Raw genomic sequence first — 27,324 nt, forward strand, 5'->3', positions numbered from 1 at the left:
TGAAAACAGATGACATTTTTAACATGGTTTGTCAATTTTCAGTCAAATTGCTGGTTTCCAAAAAATGATTAATATTAATTCTTGTGTCAAAGTGAAAGATCCTGGGCTGCTGTCAAGTGGGTACCTGTGGGGGCCCCTACTATCAGTCCAGTGACCTTGGCCCATTGTACCTGTTCACAAGGCCCACACTAATAAGCAAAGCTGATGAATCAGAATGGCAGTATCAGATCAGGGAAGACTGTGTAGATCAAAGAAACATATTCATACCTTGCCTCACTCCCTGAAAAACAGAGAGGTGAGCTCAGATTTACAAATACCTCCTACAGATAGGGAAGAATACTGTATCCATGAGAGGGTTTCTGCTCTCCCTCTAGATAGAACTTTTCCATAAGCTTAGTTGAATTTCCACATTGGATCTACAGGTAAGAAGGAGGAGAGAATTGTGTATGTGCATGGGAGTGGAGCAGAGGATGTTGGGGACAGAGCATTAAGCTGGTCAGCTGGGCTTGGACACTGACAGTTGGAGATAGCCGTATCCCACAAAGACAACATTGACAGTTGGCTTGCCAATGTCAGGGGGACACATTCCAGGAAACTGACCAGTGGACTGCATGTAGCTGGACCTAATCCCTATTAGTTTTGAGCAAAAATTTTTCCCCCTCTACTCCATGCTCCCTTACTTTCCTCTTCCTTCCTCTTGACCTTCTTCTTCCTCAGGAGAGACTAATGTGGAGGTGGCTGAGCTGAGTGGGGACAACAGGCAGGGGTCTGGGGGCCTCTCATCCTGTCAGGTTACATATTTTCTTGGTCCCACATGGGGATAGTCTGGCAATCTTGTGGACATAAGGTTTGCCAAATAAATAGGTCTTTAGTGAATTTAAAAAGACACCTTTTCTGGGCTTAAGAGGGCCCATTTGTGATTTGAGCTTCTTCTTCTTCTTTTTTTTTTTTTAAGATTTTATTTATTTATTTGACAGACAGAGATCACAAGTAGGCAGAGAGGCAGGCAGAGAGAAAGGGAGGAAGCAGGATCCCTGCTGAGCAGAGAGCCTGATGTGGGGCTTGATCCCAAGACCCTGGGATCACGACCTGAGCCGAAGGCAGAGGGTTTAACCCACTGAGCCACCCAGGTGCCCCTGATTTGAGCTTCTTGCCTCTCATGCGGACACCCTTGCTGGGGGTTCTGTCTGAGACACTGCAGTGATCCTGAGGCCCTGGTTTTTGTTCCAGTTTGAGAAATTCCTATGGCACTGTCTGCTCCCCCTTTGTCATCAAGGAGTGCTTCCTCTCTGCCAGGCTTGGGCATAGGCAGTCACGCTCTGATGTGTACACCCACCAAAAAAGGGCTAAGAATTTGGCTAATACAGTGCATTGTGCTTTTGTTTTTGTTTTGTTTTTGCTAAGGACAGGAGTGATGATTGACATTTTTTTTCTTCTGCCGAGAGAGTTTTATAAATTTCCATTAAAAAAAAAAAACTTTCAAGGATTTTATTTATTTGAGAGAGAACGAGTGGCAGGGAGGGTCAGGGGCAGAGGAAGAAGCAGACTCCCAGCTGAGCAGGGAGCCCGACGTGGGACTTGATCCCAGGACTCCGGGATCCTGACCTGAGCTGAAGGCAGATGCTTAGCCAGGTGAGCCATTCAGGCGCCCCAAAATTCCATTTGTAGGATGGTATTGGTGGGGAGAAGGAAAGCATTTGTCAGCCTGTGTAGGGAAAATTTCTACAGATGGTTATTAGGATTATGTCCCCTTGGAAGAGCATTAAAAGTTATAGCTGCTTATGTTTAGGGTTATATTCCAAATGTGTTTTGGTTTAAAATTTATAATACATTAGAGATAATTTCATGGTGCTTCCTAAGACTTGTTCAGAGGAATGCTTTCCTCTGTGGGATCACTAGAAGCAAACGGTCTCCTGAGTTAAGAGAAAGTGGTTGTGCCAGTACAATCAGACCCTCCTCTTCTGGCTGAGGCTTCAAAGAAGCTGATCTAACGAGAGACACTGATTGATGTAGGAACAAGGGGTGGGAGCAGGAACATGGTGAGAAGCCAAGGCAGGGCTCCGCTTGTTCATGGAAAAATAGGGGACATAAGTGGCCCTCTCGTGGCTTCTCTTGGGGAATCAGCAGCCTAAAAATATAGGGGAATATAGAATATAGGGGAAATATAGAAACCATCTAATCACAGTTCAGGGAGTCATTATTGTCACCGGAATCTTTGACACAGGAGGAGAGAAATGCTCGGAGCATAAATGTATCCTCCAACCCAGAGTCCAGAATGGGTGAATAAAAGAATGGGAAATTGAAAAACTTCCATCGTTTCTCCCTTTGTACATGGTATCCAATTATTTTTTGACCTTTGAAAAATTTTTTTGAAGTGCCCATGGTTGAGATTACTCAATGGTACTAAGCCACAGAGGGAGGCTGGAAGATTCGGACAAGCTGGTCTTCAAATCCTCAAGCAGTAATAAAGCCATTTTGCTATACAAATTTGGATGTACACCAAAGCCACTCTGTTTTTTCGCTCTCTGATGACTAGAACTGGGTAAGCTCCCTATATGAAAAAACAAAACAAAACAAAACAAAAAAACAAAGAACATCTCAATATGATGCCCATGATTAATAGTGAGAGTGGTGATGATGTGGCTTGAGGAAAAAAAATAAACTGAACTTGTGAAACTTTTGATTTATGAAGTACTGAGATCCCTTATTTAAAACCTTTAGCAACTTGACAGATATCCTGCTGTATATGGGCTATGTCATAGATCTCTGTCTAATGAGCGTTAAAGGGAATCACTAATCTAAGCCCGGGAATGCCGACAAAGGCTGATTCTTATCACTCTGAGAAATGTGCAGGGACTTTGGGGTCAAATTTCATATTGAGATAAAATAAAATTGTCATCATTCTGTTTTGATACAGTAGCTGTATTCTGACTCTCCATAAGAAGGCTGTCATTTATGACATTGGCCAGTATGTCTTGAGTTTGTGTAGCCCATGGTGGCACCACACATAGTAGGTGGTCAGTATGTTCTCATTTGCAGTTTTGAAACTGATGGCATGTGGGGCAGTTCCTGGTATAATCTACACTCTGAAAATTTTCCTGCCAAGTGTCGACTGTTTAGTTTTGTTCACTAAAGACTGCTAAAAAGTTACGGTGATGAGGTGGACATAATCTAATATTATATTTGTATAGCATGTTGCTTTATAGTTTAAACACATATTATTTTATTTGATCTAATTCTGAAAACAATCCTATGAAATCCCAGGAATTAGGGAGATGAAAGGGTTAACCCAGCATCAAAATAACCTTTTTATCTTGTGCTCTTCCTGCCTCACTGCTATTAGGAGACCTCGGCAGTATTTCAAGAGGAGACATTCCTTGGCCGAGTGGCCCGAAGTAAATCACTTTGCCTCAATGGTCTTGGTTTCCTAAGCTAGGGGATCAGGTAATCAATACCTGTTTCAACAACCTTAGACCCACAGAAGTAGCCAAAGAAAGGCTAAGGAGGGAAGGCAGTAGTGTCCCTTTTTCCTTGCTAGAAAGCTACAAAGTATAGAGATGTCCTGTGATTGGTTTTCTTTTTCTCCTTCTTCTCCTTCTTCTTTTAAAGATTTTATTTATTTATTTGACAGAGAGAGATCACAAGTAGGTAGAGAGGCAGGTAGAGAGAGAGGAGGAAGCAGGCTCCCCGCCAAGCAGAGAGCCCGATGTGGGGCTTGATCCCAGGACCCTGAGATCATGACCTGAGCCCAAGGCAGAGACTTAACCCACTGAGCCACCCAGGCGCCCCCTGGTTTTCTTCTATCTGCTGCCATCTTTCTGTAAAGTTACCTGTAATTCTCTGGTGCTTTCAACACTCCCTGATCACGACCGTGTAGAGGGGTGGAATAGACCTTGGACTCTTGGTTTGGGATTTTTGCTATCTATGTTGAATTTGTCTTCATCTTTTTTTTTTTTTTTTGGGCTTAATTCTGCATTTTGGATCTACCTCTGAACTCATTCCTTTGCTACCTGGTCCCATTCTTCTTTCAGAGCCCTGGCCTTTACTCAATCCCAAGGATCTACCTGGAAATTTGATTCTAGATGCCAGCAGTATGACCTGCTATTTTCTCCCTATCCTGATTCCGATAGACACCTGGTTCATGTAGCCAATTATTGGGAGTACAGCCCCTGGTGTTTATAAACTTCGGACTTTTCTGCTTAGTCGATAAGTACAAAAAGCTATTTCTTTCTCTAAAATGGCTCTTCCCATTTGAAGAAAACCCAGGAATGTCTAGCATAAATGTTATCTGTTAGAAGCCATAATGTCCTATCTGAAGAGTTCAGTCTATCCACTATCTCCAGCTGTTCCAACATGCTGTCAGAACACATGCAACAAATGTCTTCCCTTCCCAGACTCAGGGGCAGGGGAGTCTGTACAGCGGAGCCACAGATGGCAAGGGAGGTCCAGTGATGTGATTGTGGGGAAATTGATTTGTAAACATTCCAGTGAGAAAGGCTTCCCTTCCGAATGGCTATTTTGGAACCTGTTTCTGTGAAACAAGAATGTGTTCCATTAAATATCATCCTGATTCACAGAGTGATCTCTACTCTACCAGCTAAACTACTTACAAGCAAACGAGGCAACTAAGTGGTTTCTAGAAAGGAGGCAGGTTTGTGCCCAGACATTGCTATTTGTCCATGTGTAGAAAGAAACCTAGAAGAATGTCTGTTGGTGATTTTACAATTAAATTCTGATTTTTCTTGGTGAAAAAGAAAAAAAGAAGCGCCTCTCCCGTTGATATACTCTGAAGAAATGTTAACAATGTACCCACACAGCAATGCAGACTGAAGAAGCATGGAAACCTGCCCTTCTGAGAGCTCTCTATATTTGTTAGGGCCTGAGAACCTGCCAGCTGTCCAGAGGGGTGGGCCCACAGAATTAGATACTCTTCTGGCCACTTATCCTGTCTGAGCAGGAACATTCTGGGAACAAAGCGACGTGGGTACTAGTGCTGGGCTTCTAAAAGTGGGTGAGTCCCCAATTCTTCTGGAAACTTGATATCCTCATCTGTAAAATGATGGGTGAGGAAAATTAGAACTAAAGATATTTATGGCTTCCTCCTGCTCCAAAGTTTGACAATTTTTCTGTGCTTCCTTCCTTCCTTTACAGGGAAGTATAACTTCCTGCATTCAGAGGTCAACGCTCTATCTCTTACCCCTCTCTGCCAAGGGAGTTGGGCAGTTTCTCTCCACTGAGGCACCTGCTAGGTAAACACATGGTTGGCCAGATCCACCTGGCATTGGCTAATCTCAGATATAAAAATGATGTAGCTTCTTTGGGCCCTAAAAAAGGAGCTGTTAAGAGCAAACATATAGCTTTAATAAATTGCTTTGTTTGGTACCTTAAAAAAAAAAAAAGCCAACCATCCATTTTGCGAAGGACTCACTCAGGATGCTACAGATACTATTCTAACTAGATTTACTGAATATTTAATTGAATTATTTCACTAATTACGGATGTCTGACATTTCACCTCTAAGTGAACTGCAGAAGACTGAGTGGAGTCCAAATTTGTTCTTTCTCATCTCTAAGGCATTATTATCTGTCCTTCAGCCAAGAGAGGCTGACCACACTTACCTCACCCTCCCTCTTGCCTGTTTGGATGACTTCCTCATTGTCCCCAATGATCTGTTGGAATGAGCCAGCTCTGAGGGGTCTCTGCTCCTGTCGAGCACATGGTAGGGACTTGCAGACTCCTGCTGGCAGATAAAGTTGCCAGCAAGATCTCTAGGGCTTCTGGTTCTCATAAGCTCCCACATCTACCTCTCCTTCCACCTACTTCTCCTCCTCTCTGCACACTGGGTGCACCAGTGCATCCCCCAGGGCTTCTGCAGGTCTTCCTCCCAAAACCCTTCCTTTTCTTTCTCCCTCCGTCCCTTTCCTGCTTCCTTCTTCTCTCCATCCCTTTCTCACTACTGCCTTTTCTCCTATCCCACCCCTTCCTATGTGCTCACAGCCACATCCAGATGGCAAGACTGTAGACATTCTCTCCGGACTAGACATCGTCATTGCTGGTTTCTGCACAATGACAGTTTCTCTCACCCTTTGGAAAAGAAAAAGCCTATCTCAGAAAGACTAGCTCAGCAGTGGTACTGTTCTCATTGGCACAACTCTGATGACAAGATCAAAGCCATTCAAGTTACTCCTTTATTCAAGAGCCAGGACAAGAAACAGAGGGCACACTTGAAGGAGTAATTGAAGGGCAGTTAGTAACTACCCTATTTGCAGAGGAGTGAGCAGTGCCGAGGATGCGAATAAAGGATGCTGACACTGAGGAACTAGCCGCAGTGGGAAGCCATTACCACCTTCGCTCTCAGGGACCAAGTGAAGACAAGAACTGCAGCCACAGGTGGGGCCACCTGACAGGAGCTGCAGCTGTAGGGAGGCAGTGGGGAAATAACTATCCCCAACTCCCTCTGCTTCCGCCCTCCAACAGCCTGTTGGCAGCTCTCCCCTTCATGGCTGAACCCATCAGGAAGCCAGAAGGCAAGGGGGTCCAGACATGTATCTTGGAATTGGCCTCTTGGAGGTGGAAGGGGATGAAAAATAGGCCTGGGGATGCAAACAGAGACCATCTGGTATAGGCCGTTCTGTTTTTAAAAATTTTGCTTCTCATTTAATTTACGTAGATATTTGATACTTTGCTGTATCCAGTATTTCTGAAAACCAACCAGTAGGAAGTCTGAAGAGAACCCAATTGTTTTTTTTTTTTAAAATAGATTTTATTTATTTATTTGTGAGAGACAGAGAGAGAGAGGTAGAGCACAGAGGGAGAGGGAGAGGGACAAGCAGACTCCCCACTGAGAAGAAAGTCCGATGTGGGACTCAATCCCACCCTGAGATCATGACCCGAGCTGAAGGCAGACACTTAACTGACTGAGCCACCCAGGCGCCCTCTATTTTTTTTTTCTTTTAAATCTGCAATGTCTTCTGCAAAATCATTTATGCAATAGTCTCATATTTAAAGAGCACTTTTCTGGAAAAACTTAGTAAAAGAAGTATATATCTATTATCAAGGTTTTAAACAAATTTCTACCCTGTGATCCAGCAACTGCACTACTAGAAATTTACCCAAAGGATACAAAAATGCAGATTTGAAGGGGTACATGCACCCTGATGTTTATAGCAGCATTATCCACAATAGCCAAGCTATGGAGAGAGTCAAAATGTCTGTGAACTAGTGAACGGATTAAAAAAGACGTGATGTATACACACACATGCACAAACACATATACACTCAGTGGAATATTATTCAGCCATCAAAAAGAATGAAATCTTGCCATTTGCAATGACATGTATGGAGCTAGAGTGTATTATCCTAAGTGAAATAAGTCAGTCAGAGAAAGACAGACACCATATGATCTCACTCATATGTGTAATTTAAAAAAGAAAACAGGTAAGCAAATAGGAAGGACAAAAGGAAAAAAAAAGGAGAGAAGGGAACAAGCCATAAATGACTCTTTTTTTAAAAAATATGATTTTATTTATTTATTTGACAGGCAGAGATCACAAGCAGGCAGAGAGGCAGGCGGGGCGGGGGCGGAGTGGGGAGGCAGGCAGGGGCGGGGGTGGAGTGGGGAAGCAGGCTCCCCGCTGAGCAGAGAGCCCGATGCAGGGCTCTATCCAAGGACCCTGAGATCATGACCTGAGCCGAAGGCAGAGGCTTTAACCCACTGAGCCACCCAGGTGCACCATAAATGACTCTTAATGACAGAAAACAAACTATGAGTGTTGATGGCGGGAGGACGATGGGGGATGAGCTAGAAAGGTGGTAGGGATCAAGGAGGGCACTTGCTGTGATGAGCCCTGCGTGTTCTAAGCAACTGACAAATCACTGAATTCTACTCCAGAAACCAATTTGCACTGTATGGTAACTAACAAAATTTAAATAAAAAAAAAAGTAAAAAATAAATTTCCACCTGTGCACTGAGACTACTCTCTATTAACAAGGATTTATTATGCCTACTAGACTGGTTGATTGGAATTAGATTTTATAAAATGTCTTGAGCTTCTAGAAGAAACTTCTTTTTAAATTCAGAGTCCTATGTGTGCAATGAAATAATAACATGCAGTATCTAGAATTTCAGAACATATGCTCATTGTTACAATTATACATCTCAGACATTTCTATCCCGGGATTCTCTCTGGCCAGAAAGGTACAAAATCATTCCACTGAGTAAGTTATCAGGAGTCACTACCCATCATCAAGGTAAAATACAGCCTTACCTGTAGGGTATTTCTCCCAAACTTTTCCACTCCTGCTCTCTCCCTTGCTCTCCACACCTCCTACCTCCCTCCTCTCTTCCTCGCCTTTCTAAATAGAAAGACAAACTTTTGATAACAAGAGCATTAGTTACAAATTCAAGCATCCCAGATATATGCATCTTAATATTTTTGGACTAGTTTAAATAAATAAATTTTGTTGTAACTGGAGTAAATTATTTTTCAATTGGCATAAATTTTAATTTTCATATTGGTGATTTTTATGGCTTTATATCATTAGATTTCTTCAATTTGTTTATAACGTTGTTGTGGTTTTTCTTGTCATGTTGTGTTTTTTTTTCCACTTCACTTCCCTCACCCTTCCTTTTTCTCCATGACCTTCTTTATTTGCCTGGCAGTTTTGTGTTGCCTTGTGATTTGGTCCCCAGGCCTCTCACTTCTAGTGTAAAATCACTTCTAGATAAAGTGGCATTTTGAGGATCTTATCTCCTATAAATATTGGGGACACTGCAGATGTTTCCAAGCCCTCCAAGTCAAAAGAAGGTTCTAAACCAGAGGAAGTAGGAGGACAAGGTAACAGTCTCATAGGCAGGATATAGTCATGCATATCTAAGTTGCTTTTAGCAGTGGGCTGAGGTACTAATTCCACTGTATCCTTGTCAGCATTTAAAAACTGTGTGTAATTTCAAGATAAATATGTACAAAGGCATTTCTTTGAAAGTTCTTTTAATTCAAGAATAAATCTGGTGTGAAAAGTTGAAGGAAATCTTAAAGTACTTAAATGGTTTAACAGGACCTGGAGAAAACTGATATTCTACAACCATTTCTTTTTCTCTCCCAAAGAAAGTACAAATATCAGACACTAAAATGTGTTGCATTTCTTTTAGAGAATCTGGAGGGTTCTTAAACACTATGGGCTTACCAAAGTCTACATATAGAAGTTCTTGACTTCGCCTTCTAAACTGTGGGAGTCTGAGGTAGGAGGTCTCTGACCCCTGGAACTTAAGTCTTCTTTGTTTCTATGATATGTGTTCTGAACTTATTTGGAGCTCTGAGTCAGGAAAGTAGTTTCATATTATGATACCAAGAATATATGGCAATATATACAACTTCTGAGTCTCTTATAGGGAAGTAATATATATTTTTATTCCCCAGTTATAAAACATCCCAGCTGTTTGGTCATTGAATGTGATTGGGTTTTCAAAAGCCATTATGTCTCAACAGTAGAATATATCCTGGTTGTTACTTCTGAATAATGACTGAGCTGGTGGTTTTGAGAAGCTATAAACCACATTTGCTTTACCTGCCCAAGAACTGAGAACTTGCCAAACTAAAATATATAGGTGTGTGTGTGTGTGTGTGTGTGTGTGTGTGTGTGTGTGTGTGTGTGTTTTATAGTGTGGTATTTGGCTGAAAGATAGGGCTAGTAGAGAAAAAGAAATTTTAAAGACTTTCAAGATCTACTGGCAAAGACATGTGACTCAGAATTCTGCATTTCATTGCCCTAGTGGGATAAATCATTTTTAAGAGAATTCTTTGTGTTTTTGATCAATCAGTTTCATTTCTACTCCCTGTCCATTGCCATTCTCTTCACCATCTCACACTTATCTCTTTGATTCAGTTTCCCTCTTTAGGTATAACTAGAAAAGTGATGTTCCTATTGCTTTGGTTACAACCATGGCTAATGGAATGCTTTCAGTAAATTCTGTTTCCCTGCATCTTCTTTTATGTTGTATCCCAAGGTCTGTTTGCATCTGCTTCTTCTTGTTTGACAAGCCAGAGTGCCTTCTCCCAGTATCTTGTCACATGGTATCTGTTAGGCTCCAGAACCAATGTGTTTTTCTTTTAAAAATATTACAGATGTACTTGGGGGAATGTAAAGAAGGGCCTGAGGGTTTCAGAAAGAGCGATGACATAAACAAACACTGTCAAATGAAACTGCACAGGACCATTTGCATCTGAATTTGAACTCCCAAACTTTACTGGTTTTCTTTTGCTCATCTTGGGTCCCAGACTGTTCCATGGATTCTCTGTCTTCTTGAATTTTTCCTGTGGCATGAGGTCACCTGTAGTGTGACATCCTGATATCCTTCCCTGGATTCTAATGGGCACACTTGACTTCCCACCCAGCCTTCTCAGTGCCTTTGTCTTTGTCTCATTGAGTCTGGACTTCATAATACAGGACAGCTCAGCCCTGTCTAGCCTACACGGGGCAATTCCCCTTGGTTCTCAGTTCTCTGTTTACCTTTGATTTTGCCATTTAGAGGAGGTATGGGGAAGTTGTGTGCTGGATCTCTTTTCTATTTTTTGGGAAGCATCTCTTTCAGAATAAATCTGTGTTCTGATTTCATAACCAAACTGACACTTCCATGCATACTCTGTTTCACATCCATATCATTCATTGACTCACAATTTCTATATTTTATTGATCTGCTGGCATAAAATAATTTTAGATAATTATTTATGTTATATTGGTCTTTATAATCACAGATAGCTTCTTAGCCAGCAAATATTCATTATAATCATGTGTGTGTTTTTTTTAAATCAATTATAGTTTTTATTTTCAAGTATCATTAATTCACTTTTACTTCTGACTTTGTAAAGTGCTTGTCTTCTGACTTTGTCTATGGACTAAGGTGTTGCATCTAAGACAGAAAAAAATCTTTTTTCTCCAGAATCCCAGTACCTCTATGTCACTGTTTCTGGCAAACCATCTCTGGAAGGTAGATCGAGGAAAGTTCCCCATCTTATCTGACTGTTGCCCATTAAGAGCTGGGCATTATAAATAAAATTTAAGATGGCCACCTATTTGGAACTGGGGAGAATGCTAGATGTTATGTCTTAGAGATGTGCCAAAGCATATACTAGGACCACAAGCCTACTCCAAGTGATGGTGTAAGGAAGAAGAAGAGTCAAGGTAAAGACTTAGAAAACTTTGTCTTTCAAAGTATTGCTTGGGAACATCCTTACTCATTTCACTTGGATAGGCCACCTGCGGCACACCCTGATAGCACCAGATACCCATCAACCATTGCTGTCACCTCACAGTGAATAATAGGTATCATTAATAGGATTGATTATGTGATATCTAGCTTATTCTCCAGAAAGAAAACTCTAGAAGGGAAGATACTAGTTCTTTTCCTCATCATTGTATCCCTCGAACCAAGCATAGTAATTTAGAACATATTAGGAACATGGTGCATATTTACTGAATGATTGAATAATTGAAGGGAAGAAGGAAAAAAGAATATTTCCGTCTTGGAGTACATGCATCTAATTCTCCATTCCTCTGTCTAATGAGGAGGGATTTATGCGAAATGTTCTTGGTCTCTTACTCTGGGGCTTAATCCTCCTTAATGAAGTCAAGTGAATTTCTTTGTTAAGAGGAGACAGTGATTGGCAAATAGAATCAACTAAGCAAATAGAATCCACTCTTCTTGAGCAGTGTGATGGCTGTGATCCTCATTACACATGTTTGCTCTGTAGACTCCATATTTCCTTCCAGTGCACAAATCCAAGCTCTAACTTGGGCACAGGGAGTATTAGGAAGTTCTTAGTTATGGTATTCTAAGTCATACTATCCAAAATACTTTTATCAGGAGTTAAGATGACATTTTGATCCTCATCTACCTGGCTCCTTTTTCTCTCTCTTTTAATTGATTTTGAACACAGGCAAGAAACAGAAGTCTCATTTCTTTGGCTACCTAAAACCCCTGTAGTTCTTATGCATAGAGAGAATCCAGGAAAAATCAACACAGATACATTGTGGGTTGAAAAGTTTTAGCTCCAAGGGGGGAAATGAAATTCAAGACTGGAAACAGAATAAAGCTTTGAAAACAAAGGATTTTCCTTGGACTCGGAGACTCAGTTAGCCTCCTAAAATAGTGTATAACATGTTCTGTGTACAGGATCGAGAGGTTTCATCAGATTCTCAAAAAAGTTGCTGAACCTCTATTTTAAGGGGTCTTAGGTAGACCTTATCTCCTGACAACCAGAAATTTGGCCTCATCTTCTCACCCTCCCTGCTGCCTGAAGCACCTTGCTGGTCCCCTCACCATACATTCAGAGCTCAGTTTGAGCCCCAGCCCAACTCCCCCGCAACCCCCCAAGCCTTCCCTGCCCTTCCCTCCCAGCCGGCAGGGATCCCTCCCACCTCTGGCTCTGGTCCCCTCGCTATCTGCCTCTCCTGTTCTCTCAACTGAAGCATGAGCTCCTGAGAGCAGGGTCAGGCTGTTCAACAGTTGTACTGTGTCACCCAAACTGCCTGGCATACAGTAGTCATTTCTGAATTCCACTCTCTTGCCTGCCCTAATGTGATCCCTGGGAGGGATTCTTTAAATGTATCTTTCAGAAGAAGGAAACTCTCAGAGAAACTGTCTTCCCTCCAGGCAAAAGCCAGGAACCAGCAGAGCTAGGATTCAAACTAGGGTCTCTGGGTCCTAGTTCAGGGCTGCTCCCTCACCCCAGTGCAGCTGCCCATGGCAGAAATTGCCCCTAACTTCCTACCCTAGAGCTCTTCTCTCCAGTAGATATGTTTTTGTTGGGAAACACTCCTGCATGACCTTGATTTTGAGCTCTCTGGATCACAGAGTTAAGGGAGGACTATGTGAAAAAAGAGCACTAGACTTTCTTGCATAGGACACTGAAAAGAATTTGCAGTTGAGTTGCCCACCCCCACCCCAAAGAAAAGGATGACTATATTTTGCAAAAGGTAGGGAAGAATTACATATAAACATGACCAGTGAAACATTCTCTAAGGAGGGCTGGACAGAGGAGTTTGAACAGGAAGGTTTCATTTTTCCGTCTGTGTGTGATCTCCTATCCTTGGTTCAGCTGGTTAAGAAAAGTCACTACACACAACAGTCTCAGGGGTCAAGGTAAGGTAGTGATCTGTATTTTGTGTCGGTGGAACAGAGGGAAGGGACTCACTTGAGAAGAGCAGGGGATGATATACCAGAAGGCAGTGGGGGGGAAGGTGCACAGGAACAAGGAAATTAGAATAGGAGGGGCATGAGAAGGTTACCCCCAGAAATTTGCAAGTGTCTTGGGGAGAACTTTGAACCACCCCCAGGTGAAGGCCAGAGATTACATCTATTTTCATTTAGATCTTCCAAGTCAAGGTGACCTTGACAGACATTCAGATGCCAACAGATTGACAATAGCACTCTGTACATTTTCAGAAGGAGGCTCCGTAGGTGGATGACCAAGCGAGCACGATGTTCTATGGAAAAAGAAAAAGAAAAAGGAGTCTTTCCATTTCCCAAAGTCCTTCCACATTTTGGAGGAGAGAGGGTGTTTGCTGAAAGCTTTCCCGATGATGACAGTTGCATCAGCTGCTGAAGAGCAAACTTGATGGCATTTAAAATGCATGGGTTTGTCCCCAGAGCAGACATATGGGTGTTCTGATGCCTCTTAGCAAACTCTGGGCATCAGTCTCCCTCAAAGAACCATTCCCAGGTCTGAGATAGGTGACGATGCGCATGTTGTAATCTCGAGAACAAAAGCCTTTCACGTTCTAAGGTGCTTGTTCATCTGCCCAACAGGAACGGAAAGGGGGTGGGAAGTGAGGAAGTGAGGGTTTCTGGCTGCTGATGACCCGCGGAGGCTGAGGAGGGACTGTAGGGGACTGTTCAACTTTCTCAGCAACCCAGACTCCCTGAACTTAGCTCCTGCAGCTGCTGACAAGGACCCAGGGAAGCGAAGAAGTGCAGCTCGCTTAGCTGCATCTAGTAACTCTGAGGCGTGCTGCAGTAGCGATCGGATCCCTAGCATGAGTCAAGGACGGAAACATGGCTCTCCCCGCAGGGGCTAATGGCACCAGACCAGCGAGTTATATTCCCTTCAAAAGGACTGATGCTGCAGCTTCCTCCTCTGCTGTCTTTACTCCTTGGACTGGCGGCTCCCACTGCTCCTTCGAGGCCAGACACCATGTCTAAGGGCTTTTCACACGCCATCTCCCTGAATCCTCCTCAACACCCGCCGGCAAGGGCACTCTCATCCCTCCAACTGTCCGCAGGAGAAAACTGAGACTCAGAAATTTAGATGACTCATGTCCCATCTGAGTAGATAGCTCAGGAAAAGAAAAGGAAATTAGCATAGGATTTGGGAGGAAGTATTGAATAATGACTACGAACAAGGGCTTTCTGCTCAGACAAATCTGAGTTGGAAGCCTGGCTGGGCAACTTCCGGGCAGTGTGAACTTGGGCAAGTCCCTCAGCTGCTCGGAGGCTCAGTTTCTCCACCTGCAACGGGAAGATAATCCCGCTACCTATTCCAGGCCGCCTGCGTGGCAGGACATCCAGAAATGTTATCCAACCCCCTTATTGCTCTTATTAAATGACGGTGATTTTTCTCTCTGCTCATGAATCAGGTAAACTCGTCCTCTGAGTCCCTACAGGGTACGATGGTCTTTAAGGTAATTTTAAAGAGTCTCTTAAGATTTCCGCAGGACGTTGCTCTGGAAGATGTTCTGTTTCCAGTTTGGGAGATGGTGGTTAATGACTAATGGCCTGACCTCAGTCCTGCTAGTTCCGTTTCAGTCTCTGCGTTTACCGTCCATGGCGTGACTCTGTAGCACAACTGCGACTTTCTGGAGTTTGCAAAAGGAACACGAGCGACCGCTGTGTCAGTGATCTGTGGCTGTGTAACCAAACACCTCAAACTTCAAACAAAAATTATTGCTTAGGATTTTGTGGACCCTCTGCTGGTGTCTCCTGGGCTCGCTCCTGTGGCTGAAGAATGGAACGGAGCGGCTGGAGAGTTCAAGGTGACCTGACTCAGATATCTGGGGGTTGGTGCTGCTTATCAGCCTGAGCAGCTCGATCTTCCCCTGCTCCGCCATTCATCCTTGGGAGAACTAATCCTCTTCTTCACAGCACGACCGCCTCGAGGAAGAGCTCCAAGAGAACAAGCGCCGGTGTGTCAGCGTCTATTGAGTTTCTGCTTGAGTCATGATTGTTCGCAGCCGATTGGCCAAAGTGAGTCACGTGGCCAAGTTCCGAGTCACGTGGGAGGTGACGTAGACTTTATCCCCGGATGGGTGATGTGGCGAAGAATTCTGGGTATTTTGAATCCATCACGATTACAAGTATAAAATGTAAAGTAAGTAAGTAAATAAATAAATAAAGTGAAGGCATCTGGGAGATATAATAAGAACAAAAAAGACTCCAACCCAACGTGTAAATATTTGTGGTCTTTCTTGCCTCTGAGAGAGTTCAAGCCCTGCCCTATCCCATTTCCTTTCCACCAGCCCCTGGGCCAGCAAACTTGGTAGGAACCTTGTCGGTCTCCTTCCTTTGCAACCCCTGGCAGGTTGCGAAAGCTCCATCTTACATCTTACATCCTCTCCTTTAGGAACTGCTGTACTCCTTTATTTCTTAAACTTTGTTCAGGGGACTTGACTTGTATAGCCTCCCCACCCCCTACCCCAAGGCCCCTCCAGCCCAATAACCGGGCTCTGCTTCCAGGACTGAGGGCTGTGATGTAACTGACTGATCTATTACTACTACCATAATTTTTGTTAATTGAAATTGCAATGTAATTATTACTTTTTGTTAATCCAATTAACATTTTGGTGACTACCTTTTTTTTTTTTTAAGATTTTATTTATTTACTTGACGGAAAGAGAGATCAGAGAGAAGGCAGAGAGGCAGGCAGAGAGGCAGGGAGAAGGCAGAGAGGCAGGCAGAGAGAGAGAGGAGGAAGCAGGCTCCCTGTTGAGCAGAGAGCCCCATGCCGGGCTCGATCCCAGGACTCCGGGATCATAACCTGAGCCGAAGGCAGAGGTTTTAACCCACTGAGCTACCCAGGTGCCCCTGGAGACTACTTTTTAACCTTATTTTAATTAATAGAGAAATATAAGCGTTTCTTATAGAAATGTCTTATTATTGTACTTACTGTTGCCTCACATGCCTTTTTAATTAAAATTATAGACTAAACATCTTTCCAAATCTCTTTCTGTATAGGTGTTTACATAAGCATTAATATAACCAACACATATTATATAAACAAGTATTTTGAATTTTTAAGATCTGACTAATATTACGTTTGTGTAGCAGTGCTAAATGTATTTAACCAATCTCCTGACGATGAACATTTACGTTGTTATAATTTCTTTTACTAGAATAAACCATGTTGCAATGAATATCCTTTACGTATAACTTAACAAATTTATTATGATTACTTCCTTAGTACATACTCCTGACAATGGGATCACTGGGCCAAAAGATAAAATACAATTTATACAACTGACTTTGCCAGCTTGCCCATTAAGTAATTTTACAGGTTCATATTCTCAAGAATTATGTGTAAGAACAAGAACACCCCCCGTCCTCCCAGCTTTCTTGTGATTATGTTTAAAAGCCCAAATTTTGTTTTGTTTTGTTTTTCCAAGACAACACACAGCAAGCTAAAAGTTTAATATTTTAGCCCAGGGAAAGAGAAAAACCCTAAACAACTTAATTTTCCAACAGCCTGAGAGCAGCTGGGCTGAGAACATCCCAGCCCAGGGCTCCCTGGAGACTGAGAGGAGAGAGAAGTCAGAAGAACAACTAAAGGAAAAGTCCAGTCCCCTGTGCTTAGCAGAACAACAGGCTGTTCCCTGCTGATCAGACCTCACACAGAAGCCCCCAGGACCAGGTCAGGGCACATCCAAGGGCCAGACTCTGCCGACACCAACCTCCAGCAGAAGGACCCTACTTCAGAGACTGGGATATTTTTCAAACCAAATTCAAATTCCTCAGTGTCATGGGATGAATATAAGGTACCAAAATAGCTCTGTCTCCTGTGGGAAACTATCATTTCCATTCAGACCTGATCACTGCTTCAAGCTTTGGGATTGCCACAGCTTGTCAAGGAAAAAGTCCTTATTTATCCTTTAACAAGCTGAACAGAAGTATTCCAGAAACCCACCATGGATATAACTTTTCCTGCCACGCAAAACCCCAAACTCCATCTCCTTTTCTCTTTGTTTTCCCCCAAAACCTCCCTCTCCTTACACTTAGAACTTCCTTCTACTTACACGTAGGACTCTGTGACAGAAAACAGTTAAGTACTTTGACATTTGGGGCTCCATCCAAATAGTACTAGAAAAGGGAATTTTATCTCTTTGTTATGCTGTAAGCATCCTGATTAATGTCTGAAGTAAGTCTGGGGATTTTTTTGTGAAGGTCTTCATAGGGCTTTGCTTGGGATCTTAACTCCAGGGGAGTCCATGTGCTGGGGCTAGGGCTGGATACTGTAGAATTTTAACTATTTTGCTTCCATTTTGCTTATAAAATATTGTATGTGTATATTTTCTCTTCTAGGCCAGGGGCAACTGCTGAGAAAGCAATGTGTCAGCTCAAGTCTTACCCTCTGGCAACCTTTTGGTAAGGTGAGGACCTTCTAGAAGTCTGAGTATCAGAGTAAATCTTCGTTATAGTAACATCTTATTTCTTCATACTTGAATGCAAAAATTTGATGGCTTTTCATTTATATTATTTATTCATGTCAGAGCAAGAGGTGCCCTTAGAAATCAATCTTCTAATTCAGAATCCTCATTTGGAAAAACTGCAGCCCAGAGAGAGGACATGAGGTGCCCAAGCTCATATATATCTTGTCATTACCAGCCAAGCTCTGGACCGAAGTGTAGCCTTATGATGTGTGGTCAGAGGTATTTCCTTTGCCTCCTTCTTAGAGCTTTTCAGTGGACACATTTTCACCTATTTCTAAGTGGTCTTTAGGTACCTGGAGCAATGCTGGGCACTTTACAGTTTATCACACCAATCATCCTCATAATTCTATCAGTACCATCATCCTTATTTTACAAGGAAGGTTTTGGAGATGTTTTATAAGTTGCCTGATATGATGTATTCATTTTTTATGGCTTCCATAAAAAATTACCACAAATTTAGTGTTGTAACACTTATTGTTTGATAGCTCATAAGTTTGAAGTGGATCTCATTAGGATAAAACAGGATGCCGAGAGCATTGTTTTCCTTCCTGAAGGTTCTGCGTGAAAATCTGTTTTCTTGCTTTCTCTGGTTGCTAGAGGCTTCTTGGCTCATGGGCAACTTCCTCAATCTTCACAGCCAGCAACAATGGGCCTGATCTTTACATTGTATCTCTCTGATCCTGCGTCTTCCATCTTGTCTTTGTCTGACTACAGCCAGGAAGGGTTCTCCGCTTTTAAGGACTTCTGTGATTATTAGCTCAGGCTCACTCAGATAATCTACAATCTTTCCATTCTCAGGGTTTGTAATCTAGTTGCAAATCCCTTTTTTTCCACATAGGGTCACATATTCATAGGTTAGAGCATGGGCGTGCTGGGGGAGGTCATTATTCTGCCTACCCTCGTCTACCCTCTGGTCCTCAAAGACAACTGACCCAACTGCAAAATACATTCTTCCTATGTCAAGGTCTCCAAAGTCTCAGCCCATTATGTGAAAGAAGTTAGCATGTGGCAGGGTAGGTCTCTGGTTCCAAAGCCCACCTGATGGTTGGCCAATGGCCCATGCTGCCATTTTACTAAAACATGGAGATGTTCTTCTTTTACTGATTTGCATGAGCTCCCAAATCACAGAGGGTTAAACTGTCAGTTCTGTGAAGACAGGAGACTGTCTAGTCTGTTCTTAATTCCATCCCAGCACCTACAGCACAGCAAGCACTAGAATTTTGCAGAGCACATGTGTGTTGAAGAAAGCAAATATTTTAGTGAACCAATGGCATAAACATTGTATGAAGACATATAGTTGTTACTTATTTTCCTTGTTGCAAAAAACCTTGTATTCTTCTCAGTGTTTTTCAGGGCCATTTGAAAATAGATTACAAACCTTACCAGAGCCAAGGTTTCTCTTCCAGGTAAACTTATCAACCTGCCTATGCTCCATCTGGGTTTTAATTACTAGTAAGCGTCTTTTCTGGCATCATGGTTCCTACTAAAATTAGATCGCAGCCCATGGATTCTGTTTTAGATTTAAATATAGCCACTGAAATTAGAGATTGCCAAATATTTGTTATTCTCAGTATACTTGGGTATATTCTGGGTGTAAGCATCCTGATTGTTTTTGTAGATAGAATGCTGTCCTGTAGTTTTTCCTAACATCCCCCTCTGTGATGATTTCTCTAATGGAACACAGGAGAAAACAGTATCATTTTCCCAAAAAAAAAGTATTAAAAATAATTTAGCTTAGGGGTACCTGGATGGCTCAGTCAGTTACACATCCAACTCTTGATTTCGGCTCAGGTCATGACTTTGGGGTCATGAAATCGAGCCCTGCATCAGGCTCTAAACAGTTCAAACCTGCTTAGGATTCCCTACCTCCCTTTGTCCCCTCCCCCCACCTCATGCTCCCACTCTCTGTAAAACAAAATAAATAAATTAAAAAAATTAGTTTAGATTAGTACTAGCTAGGATTGAGAGTGGGAATAAGGATTGACTGTAAATGAGCACAAAGGATTTTATGGTAGTGATAGAAATGTTCTAAAACTGGGTTTTGATGATGTTTGCACTACTGAGTAATTTCTTTAAAGATTATTAATTTGCACACTTAAAATAAGTGAATTTTTTGGTATATAAATTATACCTCAATAAAGTTGTTAACAAAGCAATTTGCCTATCATCTGCTCAAAAGCATTGTCCATGTTTTGTGTTAAATATGATTATTTTTTACCAAAACAGTCTGTAAATACAGTTTTCATGATAATAAAACCTAAGCTTCTTCAACTGTATCTTGGCCCTATTAGTAAGAAGAGCTGAGCATGGTCACACTTAGCTGCTCCAGAAGTAAACATGTCATGCTTGTTTGCCTTTTACTTCCCAAACAATTTAAGAGCAAATAAAGATTCATTCTTAATCTTTACAAGATTTTGATATTTGGTTTATCTTAAATTTATCAGAGTAATTGTTTTGGTATGATTCAGAACCATGGATTTTTTTTTTTTTTAATATCCTAGGATTCATTTCAAAGGAGTAATTCAACCCCCAGTCTATCAGTGTGCTTCTATAGAGACAATTCAGTTTTTTTTTTTTTTAAAGATTTTATTTATTTATTTGACAGAGAGAAATCACAAGTAGGCAGAGAGGCAGGCAGAGAGAGAGGAGGAAGCAGGCTCCCTGCTGAGCAGAAAGCCCGACGTGGGGCTCGAACCCAGGACCTGGGATCATGAGCTGAGCCGAAGGCAGCGGCTTAACCCACTGAGCCACCCAGGCGCCCCGACAATTCAGTTTTTATGACAACTAAAGCCCAACATGCTTCTATATACACAGGAGTCAGTTAGACAAAAACAGAAAAACTAATACTTATCAGCTTTTCAGCATTTGTGGACCTGAATGTCAGCCACTTAAATGCATTTATGGGCCAATATATACGGTATCTAATATAGAAACATGTATGCTATTGCAAAAAAAAAATCTTTAAGGGATTACTAGGTTTAGGGACACCTGGGGGGCTTAGTCAATCAGGAGCAACTGACTCTTAATTTCAGCTCAGGTCATGATCTCAGTGTCTTGAGCTGGAGCCCTCCCTCAGGCTCTGTATTGAGCATGGAGGGTGCTTAAGATTCTCTCCCTCCCTCTCTCTTTGCATCTACCCTCCTCCCCCATCCTGCTCACTCACGTGCTCTCTCTTCTTTCTGAAATTGTGCAACTAACTCAGGAGCTTGATGGACGATTCTGTGTTCCTTAGACAGAGAGAACATATGGTACAATGTTAGAGTCACTAGGCTTGGTTCCTAGGGGGACCTTCTGCTTCATTTCTGGCTCTCTGCTTTCTAGTCCAGTGCTACTTTCCCATGAGGATCGCTGACATACCTGGTAGAGGTAGTAAAAGTGCAGATTCCAAACCTATGGAAGCAGAATCTCCAAGGTAGGATTCCAGGACTCAGCATCTTCAACAAGAGCGACAGGTCATCATTATAATGCACGGTAATATCTAAAATATTTGATCTGAGAATCTTGCTAATATTTGAAGATTCAGTATGGACTCCTCAGATTTATTAACATTCCAAGAAAAAGTGTTTATCAAGCTTTAATGTGCACATGGATCACCTAGGGATCTTGTTAAGATGCCGACTCTGATTTCAGAAGTCCGGAGAGGAGCCTGCATTTCTGCATTCTAACAAGACCCAGGGATGCTCATGTTGCCGGTCCATGGGCCAGACTTGGATGAACGGAGCTTCAAAGCATATTCAGGCCATGCTAGAGGATCAGAATGCCTCCCAGAGGACAGAGCACAGCAGCTGCCCCAGAGACCATTCTGCATGAATACCCTTCCACTTTGGAGTGGGAGCAAATGTGCTTCTGGGTATCTGGGCTTGGTGTAGGGACCTGATGCCTTTCTCGGGCTGCATAGAATAGAGCCAAGGAAGGGATGAAGGTCTCTGCGGAGAGGGCATGAGAGGCATAACCTGGGAGCAGAGCCATTTGGGAGGCCTACCTGATCACAAAATGTAAGGGCCAGAGAAACAAAGCATGTAAACATTGGAAATAGACTCTGTAGATGAAGAACAAAGTCAACATGTCTGGACAGGAAGGCAGGAGGCAGACACAGGGATCCCTGAATGCTGAGAAGTATCTGCAAGGGACATTTACAGAATGTCTGCAACTTCTACAGGTGGGGAGGAAGCCATTATGAACTCAGCACCCTCTGTTCAATCCTGGATGCATTATGTTTATACTTTTATGGAGCCATAAGTTATTTTTTAAATGATCTATTCTAATTATTTGAAGGAGTAGTTCCCAAACCAAAATACGCCCCAGAATCAGCCAGGGAACCTGTTAGAACTAGGGCCTGGACCCCACGGTCTGAGAGTCTGACTCCAGTGTGTCTGGAGAATCTGTATTTTAACAAGCACACAAGGTGTTCATGCTGCAAGTGCTCCAAGGCTCACACTTTGAGAAAAAGGTGACAAAATCACCCTTGTGACCATTTGGCCTTTCTCTGGTTGAAATTCAGAGCATTATTTGTCCTCCAGGAAAACTGAAATGTAGTATTATGTATCTGGAATAATACAGAGTAGCAATGAAATGAAATAAATAGTATTGATTATATCATTACTCTGCAGTGTGATGTTGCTCAGTTTTCCTCTCATACCTTGCTTTTTCTGCAAGAAGTCCTGTCCTCCCCCCATGCAATAATAACTACTGGTTTTGTGTGTGTGTGTGTGTGTGTGTGTGTGTGTGTGTGAGAGAGAGAAAGGGGGGAGGGGAGAGAGTTTATAATTTTATAGCCAGCAAATTCTTTTTTTATTATTTTATTTTATTATGTCATTGTATTTCATTTCATTTTACTTTTTTGAGAGCAAGACAGAGAGAGCCAGAGAGAGAGCACAAGTAGAGGAGCAGAGGGGCAGAAGGAGAGGGGGAGAGAGAGAGAAGCTTAAGCAGGCTCCATGGCCAGCATCGAGCCCAATGTGGGGCTCGACCTCACGACCCTGAGGTCATTACCTGAGCTGAAATTAAGAGTCAGATGCTCAACTGCCTGATCCACCCAGGTACCCCAGCAAGTTCTTTTTTTTTTATACCTATTGTCTCATTCACTCTTGAGAACAATCTAGTAGGATAGCTATTGTTATTTGGCCCCTTTTTACAGATAAAGAATCAGAGTCGGAGAGACTAAGGAATTTCTATAAAATCACATTATAGAGAGTCTCTGACCCCAGATCCTACACTCTGACCATGATACTGGATGCCTGTTGATATTGGCTGGAAGGGTCAAGGAGCCACAGCATTTTCCTTCTCTCATAGCATGTGTTAATGTGAGTTTTGTGTCCTCACACCTGGTTTTTCTGTGCAAAAGACATTATTTAGAAGCAATTCTGGTTTCAGACAGTAATACTTAATTTTTTGTAGTTACAAATCCAAAAATCTAGTTCACTTTTTAGCCTTTTAAGTTTACTTACAAATATTATTATATGTTTTATATATTTAGCACATTTAATAATCAGTTTGAGTTTTAACAACCTAATCAAATGCCCTTTGCATTTCAAATTATATTTATGTGTTTAATAATCTGGTTTCATTTAGAAATACATCAGCTATATGAAATAGAAATAAAACCATCCCAAGTACTTAAATAGCTTAAAAATATAATAAATTAAACTTATGTTTATGGTGAATTTGAACTTTCTTAAATATTCTAACATTGTGAATATAAACTTGGAAATTGTTCACTTTTAGAGAAAATAGGCCGATTAAAAAAGTCATTCTTAAATATATAAATGTTAAAAATGTCCTTTTCTTGTATATTTACATATTAGTTCTAAGTTGTCTTGGTTTAAAGATGCTTACATGCTAATTAAACAATTACATCATCCTAAGCTACTTTGGGACATACTTCTCCTGGCAATAAGTTTGTATAACAAAAGATTTTGGCCCTAAAACTGATCAGATTTTTTGTTAACAACAATGTCCCAGCCTGGGCTCTATTTATATCTGTAACAAGTCCTCTGTAATTTAAAGGAGCTTGTCACAGAGATTTCATTTCTTAAAAAGTATAATTGACTTAATTCTTCCAGCCATTCAAGTAAATCTTCATCTTCATGCAGGTAAGATTTTTGCATTTTTAGCTCTTAAGACCTTTAAGCATCTTCTATTCTAATTAAAAAGATTTTCAAGTTTGATCCATTTTAATTATTTTTATTTTTTCTTCTTGATTTTCAGGGTCAAAACTTTCTGGACATTAAAATTATTTTTGATTGAATTTTAAGTTATCTTTCTTAACTTTGTCTGACTAGCAATTCCAGATTTCAAGATCATTGCCTAGGGTGTTGGATACTGACCAGTTAAGTGACAGGAACCAGCCAGGTGGACATATGAATATCCACCTTTATTACTGGAGAAGCTGAACCGAAGAACCCAGCCTGAGTCGGCAACCATCCTTCCTCCCAAATGCCTTCCCCACCCACTTCCCATCCAAGACCACATGGGACCACATGGGTCTGCCCTAACTATGACATAAGTTAGGTTTTCATATTCTCAAGAGCAGGAAAGAGAGAAAGACCACAAATGAATGGGTATTGCTTTTAAATATTAACTATACCCAGGCCAGAGACATGGCATTCTCCAAAGATGTACATGCTCCTTCAGAAAGGCCAAGAATTTTACTCTAGATAAGAATTCCATTGATAGGGGCGCCTGGGTGGCTCAGTGGGTTAAGCCTCTGCCTTCGACTTGGGTCATGATGTCAGGGTCCTGGGATCTAGCCCCACATGGGGCTCTCTGCTCAACAGGGACCCTGCTTCCCCCTCTCTCTCTGCCTACCTCTCTGCCTACTTGTGATCTCTCTTTCTGTCAAATAAATAAATAAAATCTTTGAGAAAAAAAAAGAAAGAATTCCATTGATAGAAACACAGTGACAGGGCATTGAGGGTCCCTCTAAAATTCTGAGCCCTACATAGGAAAAATATTTTTCAAACTGCTTTGAAAACAAAATGGTTCTATTTAATTGCAGATTACATTAATTACTGTGTCCAAGGGGCTATAAATGCTGGAACTGTCCAAATTATTCAGGATGAGGGACATCTGGGTGGCTGTCGGTTAAGCATCCAGCTCTTGATTTCTGCTCAGGTCGTGATCTCAGGATCTTGAGAATGAGCCCTGTTTTGGGCTCTGTGCTGAGCATGGAGCCTGCTTAACATTCTCTCTCTCCCTCTTCTTCTGCCCTGACCCACCCACCCCCAAAAGAAAAAAATAATTACTCACGGTGAAATCTTCACTCACAAGGAATATTTACTGTTCCCTATGCCTTGAGCAACAATTTTAATATATTGTGATGGACAAAATAGGGTAAGAAAGAGAGATAATGTTGAATGGATGGGGAAGCCTGTATCGACCAAGGAAGAATTCACTGAAAGTTTAAGCAAGCAGACATTTCTTTGGGCAATTAGAATTGCAATCCAGGAAATACAGATTCAGGTAGAAACCTGACTTGTTCCAAGGAAGACAATGATAGGGCAAAGTTAGAAGGGCCAAACGTCATGAGTGTCATTCTCACTTAGGTCCTCTAAGTAAAACAGAGATTGAAACTAGGTTAGCTGGGATTGGTTGGGAAAATATGCAAATCATGGATTTAAAATTTGTCAAATCCAGTGGCTCCTTTCTTTGAAGCAAAGAATGCAAAGAATTTAGGTATCTTGGTGAGGAAGGAGTTAAGTCTAGGCTGAGGGCTTGTAGTTGGCAAAGAAGTTCATAGTTCCTCTGACAAGGACTTGTATGAATTCCTCCTCCTTGGCAGCCTCCTGACCCTCTTGCAGAAAAGACTCTAGCTAGACTTGTTTGCTTCATTTTGAAATCTCCTTTTACAACTATTTAATGCAATAATAACAAATAGGAGGTATTTGGATTATCCACAACTTTTCTGCTCCAAAAGTGTGGCTAACTGAGAGTCAACTGTGGAAATTTTTATTCAGTTAGGCTTTTTAATCTCCAGGATTGCCATAAATCAGTGGGAAGCCAGGCTCATGCTCCTCCTCTGACTCACCATTAACTGTATAGGGTTGATGGGCCTTTAGGGAATTGAGTGAGTGCGGTTTTCTTTAAGATTCCACATCTCAAGTCCTTTGTAAATGGTCTGCATTTTAACTCTGTGACAAGTCTATAGCTGGCCCCTGGCTTGTCCTTATCTCCTTGAAGGGAAAGATGGGAAGCTGTCCTCCAACTCTATCTTGTCACACACCTGACTGTACCCCTAACAAGGGGCTGGAGATAGGATAGGATAAGAATAGCACTATCTCCCTATAATCTCTGGTCCAAGCCACCAGCCTCTTTTTCCCGGACAATTACAATAGCCTCTTGGTGCGTCTCCCTTTTCTCACTCTAGTGTCTTATAGTCAATTTCCCACTCAGAACCCAGAATAATTATTTTAGAATGTAAGTCGGAATATGTCATTTACCTCCCCAATCCCTCCAAATCTTTCCCCAGATTTCAAAATCCTTATTCAATTTACTTCATAAACCCAATGTGATCTGGTTCCTAGGCAGCTCTCCACTGTCATCACCCACTCTTCTCTTTACTTAGTTTACCCAGCCACGCCCACCTCATTGACTGTTTCTAGAGCATGATGAACTTTCTTTGTACTGGCTGTTCTCTCTTGCCCCAGAGCTCAATTCATCACGGCACCTCAGTCCCTTCATCAAAAAGACCCACTCTTATCGGATGCATTGTTCCCCTGCCACAAATTCATGTGTTGAAGTCCTAACTCCCAGGACCTCTGAATGTGACTATACTTGAGAAGGGGTCTTCCAAGAGGTGATTAAGTTAAAATGAAGCTGTTAGACTGGGTCTTAATTTGACTGGACCAATTCCCTTATAAAAAGAGGAAATTGTGGATGAAGAGACACCAGGGGTGTGCACACACAGAGAAAAGACCATGGGAGGACACAGTGAGAAAGTAGCCATCTACAAGCCAAGGAAAGAAATCAGGGAAGAAATAATCTCTGAAGCCCCTTGACCTTGGGCCTCCAGTCTCCAGAACTGTGAGAAACAAATTTCTGTTGTTTAAGCCTCTCAGTGTGTGGTGATTTGTTACCCAGCCTGAGCAGACTAATACATCCACCCTGACCATTCAGTCAATAAGAGCATGCCTCCATTCCCTTGACCTAAATTTAGTTTCCTTCATAGTCCTTCTTCTGTGACATTGGAGTACATATTTATGTTCCTTTTTATTTTTGTTCTGTCCCCCTACTTCAATGTAAACTTCACAAAGACAGGGACTTTAGCATTCTCATTGCCCAGCACAGTGGCTGGCCCAGAACAGATACTCAATAGATAGTTATTAATAAATAAATGGGTGGGATGGGTTGCTAAGATTTCTTATCCCCCTGGTCTTTCGCCACCTATCTCTATTCCATCTCTGTGATGTCTTCCTTGACTCCTAGAGAACTTCCTGATTTTCTGGACACCTCCTGTCCTCGGGTCTTCCACTGAGAATGTTGATGTTGGACCCGTCCTTCTGTTACCTGATGGCTCATTGCCTCTTGACTGCTTGGTGATGTTGCTGGGTCTTGTGTTTACTCTTTTCCTCCAGCAAAGGCAGGTTTGCCTGGAAAGGAGTTTTGCACTTGGTCTTAAGTGTTATGCAT

The 27,324-nt window shown here is 42.0% G+C and overlaps 1 long non-coding RNA gene across 2 annotated transcripts in view; it reads left to right on the forward strand.

The window, feature by feature from the left end:
• Positions 1–27,324, forward strand: part of LOC125109592 (uncharacterized) — a 116,565-nt gene that overhangs the window by 69,069 nt on the left and 20,172 nt on the right. The window contains exons 1-2 of one of the 2 annotated variants that reach the window (XR_007130292.1): positions 16,742–16,901; positions 17,570–17,637. The exons of the other annotated variant lie outside the window; for it this stretch is intronic. This is a non-coding gene — a long non-coding RNA (uncharacterized LOC125109592). Of the gene's footprint in view, positions 1–16,741; positions 16,902–17,569; positions 17,638–27,324 lie in introns of those variants that run through there. 2 annotated transcript variants of the gene reach the window in all.

The sequence above is a fragment of the Lutra lutra genome, chromosome 9 (assembly GCF_902655055.1).
Source record: "Lutra lutra chromosome 9, mLutLut1.2, whole genome shotgun sequence".
Classification (NCBI taxonomy): Eukaryota; Metazoa; Chordata; class Mammalia; order Carnivora; family Mustelidae; genus Lutra; species Lutra lutra.